The sequence below is a fragment of the Anomaloglossus baeobatrachus genome, chromosome 9 (genome assembly GCF_048569485.1).
Source record: "Anomaloglossus baeobatrachus isolate aAnoBae1 chromosome 9, aAnoBae1.hap1, whole genome shotgun sequence".
Classification (NCBI taxonomy): Eukaryota; Metazoa; Chordata; class Amphibia; order Anura; family Aromobatidae; genus Anomaloglossus; species Anomaloglossus baeobatrachus.
In genome coordinates, this window is record NC_134361.1 from 74,746,322 (window position 1) to 74,758,326 (window position 12,005).

Here is a 12,005-nt window from a genome sequence, read left to right on the forward strand (position 1 = left end):
CCGAAGGACTACGCCCTCATGCTGGCACTGGCTAGCCTCAGGACGTACTTTGTAGGTGGGGTAGGCGCGAGGTCCGCTCAAGTCCAGCAGAAGAGCGATTGCCCCATCATCTCCCAGGTCCTACTGTGCCCGCAGCGATCCCCGGAGACAGCAGCGCTCTCTGTGCCCACAACCTCCCCCAGGCCTGTCTGCCTCTAGCCTCCCCCAGGTCTGTCTGCCTCCAGCCTCCCCCAGGCCTTTCTGCCTCCAGCCTCCCCCAGGTCTGTCTGCCTCCAGCCTCCCCCAGGCATCTCTGCCTCCAGGCTCCCCCAGTCCTGTCTGTCTGCTTCCAGCCTCCTCCAGGTCTGTCTGCCTCCAGCCTCCCCCAGGCCTGTCTGCCTACAGCCTCCCCCAGACCTGTCTGTCTGCCTCCAGGCTCCACCAGGCCTGTCTGCCTCCAGCCTCCCCCAGGCCTGTCTGCCTCCAGCCTCCCCCAGGCCTGTCTGCCTCCAGCCTCCCCCAGGCCTGTTTGTCTGCCTCCAGCCTCCCCCAGGTCTGTCTGCCTCCAGCCTCCCCCAGGCCTGTCTGCCTCCACCCTCCCCTGTGACGCCCTGGAAAAACCAGGTAGTCACAAATAGGCCCCTGCATAACACCTTCCCTCACAAGGAAACACACAGCCAACCATTAAACCGTAGTCACCCCCCCTTAGGGACAGATAGACACACCAGTGGGCGTGACTAGGCGGTTGGAACACGCCCACCCAGGGGTCTAGACAGCCCGGGGCGGGAAAACAAACAGTGAAAGTCTGAATTCAGTTCAGAGTAGTTGAGAGTGGAGGTCAGGCCTGTGTGTCAGGCCTGAAGCAAACTGACAGGTACCAGAGTAGGAGCCCTGGTGCCACTGGCTAGGAGGCAGACGGTGGTCTCCGTCAGCAGGAGACGGGAAGACGGCTCGGCAGAACCGAGGTGGACCGGGACAGGGTTGTAGCCCGCCGGTACCGACACCGGGGACCCGACCGGAAACCGTGCACAAAAGGGGGGTACTCGGACCCTGAAGCCAGGAACCAGAACCGACTGGAACTGGTTAACCAATTGAGGCCAGGACTAGAGGTCCTGTCCCACCCAAAGTCCCTCATAGAAGACAACAGCCCACCGAATAGGGATAAGAGGTCACCGCCAAGGCCCAGAGATCCCACGGGCCAGCGTCTGCGGGCACGGCTCCTTAGGCCACATCCAGCTGGGAGCGGACTCCCGAGTTTCATACCGGGGAAGTCTATTGAACACAAAAAAGTGCAGGAAAAGGATAGAGAGCACCAGCCGGGTGGGGGATGCCAAACGCAACCGGCCGCGGCACCGGCCACCACCATCTTGGTTTACCAGAGACTTGTGTGTTTCCTTCAGAGTGAATGCACCAACATCCCCCTGCGACCGCCACTCCTGCACCAGACTCACCGGGTCTCGGGGCCACCATCCCTGCCCACGGAGGGGTTAATAACTTGCTGCACAACATCTCCCCCGGGTGCCCCGTAACAGCAGCGGTGGTGTCCCACCTCACCACACACCGTGGGTGGCGTCACGAACCTATTACGGCCTAGCCCGTACATCTAAGTCCCTCCCATTTTATTCGGCGTGTCCGCGAGACCCCCGGGTCCGGAGACCGGTGACCGGCTGCTGGCACGGGGGCGGCACACCCCCAGGTCTGTCTGTCTGCCTCCAGCCTCCCCCAGGTCTGTCTGCCTCCAGCCTCCCCCTGGTCTGTCTGCCTCCAGCCTCCCCCAGGCCTGTCTGCCTCCAGCCTCCCCCAGGCCTGTCTGCCTCCAGCCTCCCCCAGGCCTGTCTGCCTCCAGCCTCCCCCAGGCTTGTAGGCCTCCAGCCTCCTCCAGGTTTGTCTGTCTGCCTCCAGGTTTGTCTGTCTGTCTGCCTCCAGCCTCCCCCAGGTCTGTCTGCCTCCAGCCTCCCCTAGGCCTGTCTGCCTCCAGCCTCCCCCAGGCCTGTCTGCCTCCAGCCTCCTCCAGGTTTGTCTGTCTGCCTCCAGCCGCCCCCAGGTCTGTCTGTCTGCCTCCAGCCTCCTACAGGTCTGTCTGCCTCCAATCAAAAAGACTGCTGGAACACCATTCTAAATGTGAACAGGGAGCTAGTCAAAATATACACAATCTATATGAAGTGAAAGCTGCACACCAAATTCAGAGACATATGAACAAGCATAACTGCTTTATAATACATAAGGAATGAAAAATACAATTATCCATATGAAAAATGGAAAACATTGAAATGTGCCATTGCATAACTGCTGAGGATTATTGGAAAGAGATATTTAGCTAATGTATTTATCACTCATCACTGCCCCATAACCACTTGTTATACATTATAAAGCAGTTATGCTTGTCCATATGTCTCTGAATTTGGGGTGCAGCTTTCACTTCATGCAGTTTTTCTGTCTGAGAACCCAGTCCCACCCTTTAGCCATGTTTAGTCACTTTCCTACATAGCCAGGTCCCTGGCTTCCCATACACAAGCAGGGTTCAGCCGCACATAGAGGTAACATTTGGTTAGAACCCGCCATGACACATACGGTGCGTCAAGGGTTGTTGTTGTTTTCCATATTTTCTCCTGGGCCCTGCACCAGTCTCCATAGGAGCTGCAGGAGCAGGGAGAAGACACTGGAGAGCTGAACTGGGGGCAGCTAGGACCCAGCAGCTCTGCTCTGCCAGGCAGGAGACCATGTGATCGGTAAGCTAATAGAGGCATCGGCCGATGCTTCTATCTGCATATTACTGGCCAAGTGCTGTGCAGCTGCAGGAGAGGAAACAAGTGGTGAGTGCAGCGCCTGTGTCTTCCCCGCCATGTCCTGACTTCCCGTGTGCCTGCAGCAGTGAGAAGCAACCACACGGGAGTCACAGAAAACAGCTAGAAGTGCACACGCTCCGGGACTGGGGATGTCGGCTCCGGGGCTGGGGGTGTCGGCTCCGGGGCTGGGGGTGTCGGCTCCGAGGCTGGGGGTGCCATCTCTGGTGCTGTGGGTGTCATCTCTGGTGCTGTGGGTGTCATCTCTGGTGCTGTGGGTGTCATCTCTGGTGCTGGGGGTGTCGGCTCCGGTGCTGGGGGTGTCGGCTCCGGTGCTGGGGGTGTCGGCTCCGGTGCTGGGGGTGTCGGCTCCGGTGCTGGGGGTGTCGGCTCCGGTGCTGGGGGTGTCGGTTCCGGTGCTGGGGGTGCCGGCTCCGGGGCTGGGGGTGCCATCTCTGGTGCTGTGGGTGTCATCTCTGGTGCTGTGGGTGTCATCTCTGGTGCTGGGGGTGTCGGCTCCGGTGCTGGGGGTGTCGGCTCCGGTGCTGGGGGTGTCGGCTCCGGTGCTGGGGGTGTCGGCTCCGGTGCTGGGGGTGTCGGCTCCGGTGCTGGGGGTGTCGGCTCTGGTGCTGGGGGATTTCCCCGATGGTCGGGATGGGGGAGACTCGCCCAATCATTTTGTAAAGATCGGGATCGAGGTAACACGATCTTGCATCCGATCACTGATCTTGGACTTTACATTTATGGGATGGGGGTGGGGGGGGGCGGCAAAATAAAGAATACAGTTAATAATAAACATTGTCATTATACTTACAGGTCCCGCCACGTGTCTTGCAGACAATGTCTGACTCTTCTGCTTCCGAGTCCGATCATCGCTGTGCCGCCCGGTAACCAAAGGACCTTCCGTGACATCGTAGCATGTGACCAGTCACGTGTGAATGTTGTATTATCTCATTGGCTACAGGCTGGTCAGACAGAAGACCAGGATCGTGGAGAGGTGAGAGCAGGGGCATAGCGACCGCGGTCGCAGAGGTCACCATTGCACCCAGGGCCGCCATCAGGGCATTACTACTGTGCCCGGTGAAGAGAGGGGGCCCGGACAGGCCTGGGGTAATTACTTAGCTTTATTAAGCCCCCGGCAGGACGAGCCCCTCCTCTTCACCAGGCCCCAATCACAGCAGCAGCAGAGGAGCCCGGCGGTGTCGCTTCACATCCTTACATCACTAATTTGCATGCGATTGGGTGGAGCATGCAAATTAGCCATGTGGTGGAGTGCAGGCAGGGTCATTGGAGCTGAGCAGGGTGCTGGTGCGTCATCACTGGGCCTTGCAGCAGTGTGGTGAGGTCATCACTCTGAGACCTCATTACACTCCTGCAAGTAACAGCGGCAGAGGTGGAGGACGCGGAAGCCAGCGGGACAGGTAAGCGCTGTGAGCTGAAGACAATCACCGGGTTGGGGTGGAGTGGCCCGCCTCGCCTCGCCCGTTGATCTCTGCCCGGGGTGCCCACTCATTGATCTCAGCCCAGGGGAAGGGGGGGCGAAGATCTTAGCCCGGGGGGCCGCTTATCTTAGGGGGGAGCCCACTGATCTCAGCCCAGGGGGGGGGAGGCGCCACTCATCTAAGCCAGGGGGGACCGCTGATCTTAGACTGGGATGCGGGAGCAGCACTGACCTCAGACTGGGGGGCCTGCCGCCCACAGCCCCTGCCTTGCCTCAGCTTGATGTGCGTGAGGGCGCTGAAATGCATCACGGGCAGGTGAGTATAATGTCAATCATGTGTTATGTGCTGTCTGTATGTGTTATGTATAAGATACAGTGTGTGTGTCCTGTATAGTGTGCAATATGTACCTGTCTGTGTATGTATACTATCTGTGTATACTGTCTGGCTGTCTATGTATACTGTCTGTATATAATGTCTGTCTGTATATACTGTGTCTGTCTGTGTATACTGTCTTTCTGTGTATACTATCTGTATGTATAAACTGTCTGTCTGTATATATAGTCTGCCTGTCTGTGTATACTATCTGTGTATACAGTCTGTCTGTATATACAGTCTGTCTGTATGTCTGTGTATACAGCCTGTCTGTGTATACAGACTGTCTGTCTCTGTATATACAGTCTCTCTGTGTATACAGTCTCTCTGTGTATACAGTCTGTCTGTGTATACAGTCTGTCTCTCTGTGTATACTGTCTGTGTATACAGTCTGTCTGTGTATACAGCCTGTCTGTGTATACAGTCTGTCCTCTGTGCATACAGTCTGTGTATACCGTCTGTGTGTATACTATCTGTCTGTGTATACTATCTGTCTGTGTATACTATCTGTCTGTGTATACTGTCTGTGTGTGTATACTGTCTGTCTGTGTATATATGTATATCATACATACATGTTTTTGCAAGAGTGGCAGTGAGATTGTAGGAAATTTGTGGGGTGGAGGCGGAGCTGGGGTGGAGCCTAGGCGGAGTCCCAAGGGGGCCCGAAAATTTTGCCAGTATGGGGCCCTGAAATTCCTAGTGGCGGCCCTAATTGCAACCGGACCCAGGGTGCAGGGGGCCCCTGATCCAGATAGATGTGTGTCAGAGGCTGCGCGTGACACACACGCTGGTCAGTGCCATTATGCCAGTGTCATAGGAGGACGCTGGGAGAGCGCAGGGTAGGTGAGTACCATGGCCACCAGTCGCACAGGGCCCCTTACAGCAGATGGGGCCCTGCAGGGAGTAGCAGATCACTGTTATTTGCTGCTCCTGCAGTGCACAGGCTCCAGCAGAGGGCGCCCTCCCCTCCTCTGTGTCCTGTCTACTCCCATCTTCATCACACAGACAGGGGGGAGGGGGCCTGCACTGCTGCTTTCGGAGAAGCTGCTTCTAAAGACCCTCTGAACTCAAGGAGGCCAAGAAAGAGGTGAGTATAATGTGAATCGTGTTATGTGCTGCCTGTATGTGTTATGTATAAGGTATGTGTGTCCTGTATAGTGTGCAATATGTAGCTGTCTGTGTACACTGTCTGTGTATACTGTCTGTGTATACTGTCTGTCTGTGTATACTGTCTGTCTGTGTATACTGTCTGTCTGTGTATACTGTCTGTCTGTGTATACTGTCTGTCTGTGTATACTGTCTGTCTGTGTATACTGTCTTTCCATCCTATCTGTCTGTATATCAATCTATCCATTCATCCTATCTATCTATACAAAATTCCATATGCTTCATTATGAAAGTGAACACATAGTACAATTGTTTATTTTTGGAGGAGGGCTATATACCAGGATGAGTGGACTAGTCACACATCAGATTGCATACACTCACAAATCAGATCACACTCACACATCAGATCACACACACCACATATTGCTCATACAATCACACTCACCACATCCAGTGATACCACTTGTTTCCGGCCAGCAGGTCCTAGAAGATCCACTGCACAGTGCACAGGGTCACATGATGTGTTCCACCCGCTGGTCCTGGAAACTCCACTGCACAGTGCACAGCATTACAGGTCCTTAAGCCACCCAGAAGCAATCAATATCGCTGGATGTGGTGAGTGTATATGTGATCTGATGCATGTGTTCCGCCGCAGGTCCAGATGCGTTCCACTTCTCCCGGTCGGTGTCTGGTGAGTATGATCGCTGGGTCTTTTTTTTTTTTTTTTTTTTTTGTGGGGGGGGGGGGGGTCTGCTTTCTATAATGAAGTGTTCTGCAGTATCTTTAACTTTTTTAGCTGCATGGACACTTCATTATTGAACCACAACTAGGTCTTATTTTCGGAGCATGTCTTTTATTTATGCCTTGCTAAAAACTCCTGCTAGGTCTTATTTTAGGGGAGGTCTTATTTTCAGGGAGACACGGTAATGCCACCACTGTGCCCCTTACATGGTAAAATGCCTCCTTTGTAGCCTCTAGATGGTAAAAAATATTAATGGTAGAAAATATTAATGTCCTGAGCAACTGCCCCAGAAAAGTGTCCACATTTTGCTCCATGGAAAGTGATAATAATGCCCCATGTGCTCCTTTGATGGTTACAATACCCTGAGTGCCCCTATAACAGTAATGGTTCTTAAGTGCCTTCTTACAGTTAATGTCTCCTGCGTCTCCCCATGTACACCTCCCCTATACACAGTATGATGCAGCTACACCTCCACTATAGACAGTATGATGGGTCCACAGCCCCCCCAAAAACAATAGTCCACACACTGTATAATGGCCACCACAGTAGCCTACACACTGATTGTCCCAACAGTAGTCCCCACATTGTATAATGGCTTCTACAGTAGTCTCCACACTGTATGAGAACCCCCAAAGTAGTCCCCACAGTATATGACAGCCCCCACATTAGCTCCCATCCTGTATAAGTGCCCCCTACTCTGTATAATTGGGAAGGGGGATCTGCATTTCCTGGGGAATAAACTTACCCCAAATCATGTCTCCCCAAAAATAAGCCCTCCCCCTAAAATAAGACCTAGTGCTTTTATAGGGGCAAAAAAATATACGACAGTGTCTTATTTTCGGGGAGACACGGTATGTGGGGCAGTAATAGGAGCTCTGGTTCTGTGCCACACAGCTGGTGCAGTAATAAGGGCACATGCGGCAGCAGCGGCTCAGTATTGGGGTGTCAGGAGGATGAGGAGTTTGTGCAGGTTGGGAATAGATGGGACGGGGTCGGAAATGTAAGGTCAGATGTGTCTGTTTTTTGTAATCTCTGCAGATGAGTTGTTCCTGGAAGACGTTATGTCAGTCTGGACCAGATGGAAAAGATGGGAAAAGTGAACAATTCCATCCGAAAGAACATCAGCTGCAAGTCACCATCTATAACTGCACTGTGATCTCTTGTATGTCCTGCAGCCCCGATATCTACCGCTATATAGTCACCATATGGTGGTAATATCAGTGTCATCTGCTGAGGTTCCACTATACCCACGATTAGGCTGCACTACTGTAGTAATCATGGTTACCTGGTTAGGGGCCCACCCTGATGTTTCACCCCCCTGAGCTGAACCCCTAGCTCTATATTCTAATCATTAATCGTGGTATCTGTTAGAGGGGCCCACTGGGAATCTTTCCCCCAGGGCCCTCAAAAACCTGGAGCCGGCCCTGCATCTGGCATTTGCCAGAGTTGCTAGATGGCCAGTCCGGCCCTGATTACACCTCCTGTCATTGTTCTCCTTTGCTACTGCGCCTGACATTGCGCCCCTTGCTCTTCTGATACTGTCCCTGGTATTGTGCTCCTTGTGCCGCTGCTGCTGCGCCTGGCATTGTGACTCTTACCCCTTTGCTACTATGCATTGCATTGCATCCCTTGTTCCTCTGCTACTGCACCTGGCAATGTGCTAGTCTTTCACTACTTGTGCCTGGCAGGGTACCCCTCTGCTACTTGCGTATGGTAGGGCGTCCCTCGCCCCTGCGCTATTTGTGCCAGGCAGCATTCCCCTCGCCCCTTTGCTCTGGTGTGGCAACTGGCAGCACGTCTCTGCTACTCTCCCTTGACTCTCTGCGCCTGCTCCTGACAACGTGCTCCTCTGCTACTACACCAGACTGCGTGCCTCTCTGCTGTAGCACCTAGCAGCACACCACCATGCTGCAGTGCCTGACAGCGCCCCCACCGCCCTTTACCCACCTCCTACTGCACCTGGCAGCACACCACCATGCTGCAGTGCCTGACAGCTCCCCCACCGCCCCTTACCCCTCTCCTACTGCACCTGGCAGCACACCACCATGCTGCAGTGCCTGACAGCGCCCCCACCGCCCCTTACCCCTCTCCTACTGCACCTGGCAGCACACCACCATGCTGCAGTGCCTGACAGCTCCCCCACCGCCCCTTACCCCTCTCCTACTGCACCTGGCAGCACACCACCATGCTGCAGTGCCTGACAGCTCCCCCACCGCCCCTTACCCCTCTCCTACTGCACCTGGCAGCACACCACCATGCTGCAGTGCCTGACAGCTCCCCCACCGCCCCTTACCCCTCTCCTACTGCACCTGGCAGCACACCACCATGCTGCAGTGCCTGACAGCGCCCCCGCCGCCCTTTACCCACCTCCTACTGCACTTGGCAGCACACCACCATGCTGCAGTGCCTGACAGCTCCCACACCGCCCCTTACCCACCTCCTACTGCACTTGGCAGCACACCACCATGCTGCAGTGCCTGACAGCTCTCACACCGCCCCTTACCCACCTCCTACTGCACCTGGCAGCACACCACCATGCTGCAGTGCCTGACAGCGCCCCCACCGCCCCTTACCCCTCTCCTACTGCACCTGGCAGCACACCACTTGCGCCTGGCAATGGTCCCGTTCCCTCTGCTGCTTGAGCCTGGCACTGCAGCCCACACCCCTCTGCTACTGCGACGTGCCACAGGTCCAGGGCTGCATCTACAGAGCAGCTGCTGGCCAGAGGAGTGAGCTTGAGGCTAGAGTTGCTGAATCAACCCTAAATGAAAAAAACTGTCTACTGCGACTCTCTTGTTAGGACCTGTCTGAGGACGTCGGCTCAAAAAGGCTTCCTCAGACTTGACACTAGCCACTCTCTCCTACAGGTTCCACAGGAACTCTGGCCTTCACTTCTACACCCCTGTACAGAGATAGAGACTTACCACAGGCAATGGGTTGCATCTACAGAGTAGCTGCTGGCCGGAGGAGCGAGCTTGAGGCTAGTGATTGATTCAACAATAAGTTAAACATGGCAAACGAAAAAGCAACAGTATTTATCTGCCCAGGTCACAGAAACTGATGCACTAACAGGATACAGCAGCCCTCCTTGATGAAGAAGAAGGCAGCACAGGGGCAAAATACTGAGGAGACAACCACTCACAACCCACCAATTCATGGAGGGGTGATTGCTCAGTATTAAAATTACACAGGCATTATACTTGTATACGGGGCGGGTAATTTAGTGCACAGTGCGCCTGGCTTACAGCCTATTACTGAAGCCCCTACTATTAGATCAAACGGACTACCCAGCACTCTATCATTGCACTGCACCGGGACAGACACCCTACCCAGCACTCTATCATTGCACTCCACCGGGACAGACACCCTACCCAGCACTCTATCATTGCACTCCACCGGGACAGACACCCTACCCAGTACTCTATCATTGCACTCCACAGGGAAAGACACTCTAGTGTACAAGACCAACATAGATGTGATTGGCTGTAATCGAGAATTGTGTACATAAAAATCTAAATAAATGAGGTATTGGTTAATATTTTGGCCAAAATACGCGAGCTCACAACCCAACGTCAAGGGTCCTCATTGTTTTGTGAGTCCCTATACTAAAAATATATGCAAAGCCACAGAAAAATTAAAATTTCCCAAAATTTCCTAAGTTCAATATAGCAAAAAAAATACTGTTGCATTTACCTGCCCAGGTCACAGAATGTAATGCAGTAACCGGATGGAGCAGCCCTCCTTGATAAATATGGAGGTAACACCGGTGCAAAACACTGATGAGACAACCACTCACAACCTGCCAAATCATGGAGGGGTGATAGCTCAGTATTAGCATTGCACACAGATAAGGCCTGTATAGGGGGATGGTCACACACATGAAGTGCACAGTGCCTGGCTTACAGCCTAATAGTGACGCCCATAGTATTAGATTAGGCGGGCTGCCCAGCACTCTATCAGTGCACCCCACAATCACAGACACCCTAGTTTAGATGGGCTTGGCTGCATCCTGCATATAAAGAGATGTAATATTCAAAAAATATATAAATAAATTTATGTGGCATGGGTCAATATTTTGGCCAAAATATACAAGCTCGCAACCCACGTCAAGGGTCCTCATTGTCTTGCGAGTCCCTATCTAAAATTAAATGTAAAGCCACAGAAAAAGGAATTAAAAATCCTCGAAAGTTCAATATAGCAAGAAAAAAAACCTAAATCTTTCTGTGGCTTTGCTTTTAATTCACCCTTAAAGGGGTTTCCCCACGAATAAAGTTAAACTTAATCAATTGAACAGGATCACAGCTGATTCTTTTTGTGAGGTAAAACCTTTTTCTACTTGCTTTTAAAAAATGTTTTTCCTCAAAGAAAGAATAATTTGTGATCCTGTGCTGTAATGTCTGCATACACACAGGAACATTTGTTATTAATCACATCCAATTCTGGAAATTACTATTATTCCAAGATCTATTGATTAAAATTTATGTTAATTAAGTTTGCTCATGGGAAAACCCCTTTAACTAACTAAAGCTTTTTTCCCCTCTAAATGTTGGGATCTGTCTAAGGACGTCAGCTCAAAAAAGCTTCCTGGGATAGACTCGGAGGAATACACTCCATTAATGCTGGTCCCAAAGAAACCCCGGCCTACAGCCTTGAGCCTCAATACAAAGACAGTTTCATAGCTTTAAGGTTGAAAGACCTAAGTCATCAAGTTCATCTTAAAAGCTAATGTGCTGATCCAGAGGAAGGCAAAAACCCCATGAGGCAGACGCTAATTGCCCCATATCAGGGGAAAAATTCCTTCCCGACTCCACATATGGCAATCAGACTAGTTCCCTGGATCAACATCCCATAACAAAATCTAGTAACAATAACCTGCAATATTCTATCATTCACAAAAGGCACATTTATGCCATCCATGAACTTTTTTCTTTTAACCGCGGTAGTAATGGAGGTGTCTGATAGATACCTCTCCATTACTCACCCCTGGGGTTGATGCCAGCTGACAATTCACAGCTGACATTAACCCCAAAGGTAATAATCCGATTGCCACTGTACCAGGGTAATCGGGAAGCCAGGCAAAGAGCATCTAATGGATGCATCACTTTTGGGTTGGCTGTGGCTGCTATTTTTAGGCTGGGAAAGGCCAAATAACCATGGCCCTTCCCAGCCTGATAGTACCAGTCCCCCGCTGTCTGCTTTCCCTTGGCTGAGATAAAGGTTCCCTCGCACTCCTAGACCTGAAGTGCTGAGATAAAGAACAACGACACCGCCTCTTTATATCCAGAGACGTTCCCGATCTTAAAATCAGGTATTCAGAGCACCATCGGCGCGGACTCTACTAACTCCACAGTGATCGTGACAAGGTCCCACTTGACCTCCGCAGGTCTGACCCTGTGTCCACTTTTGAAACGTGGAGGTTTCAGTCACTCAGTGTTATTAATAGAAATTCACATATAACAATACCTATATAGATATATAAGACAAGAAATATTATCTCATTGGGATCAGGGATCGTGTACCCGGGGTGCAGTGTATAATACCCTATCATCTGTCTTTAGTCCACAAATGACTGTTGACCAC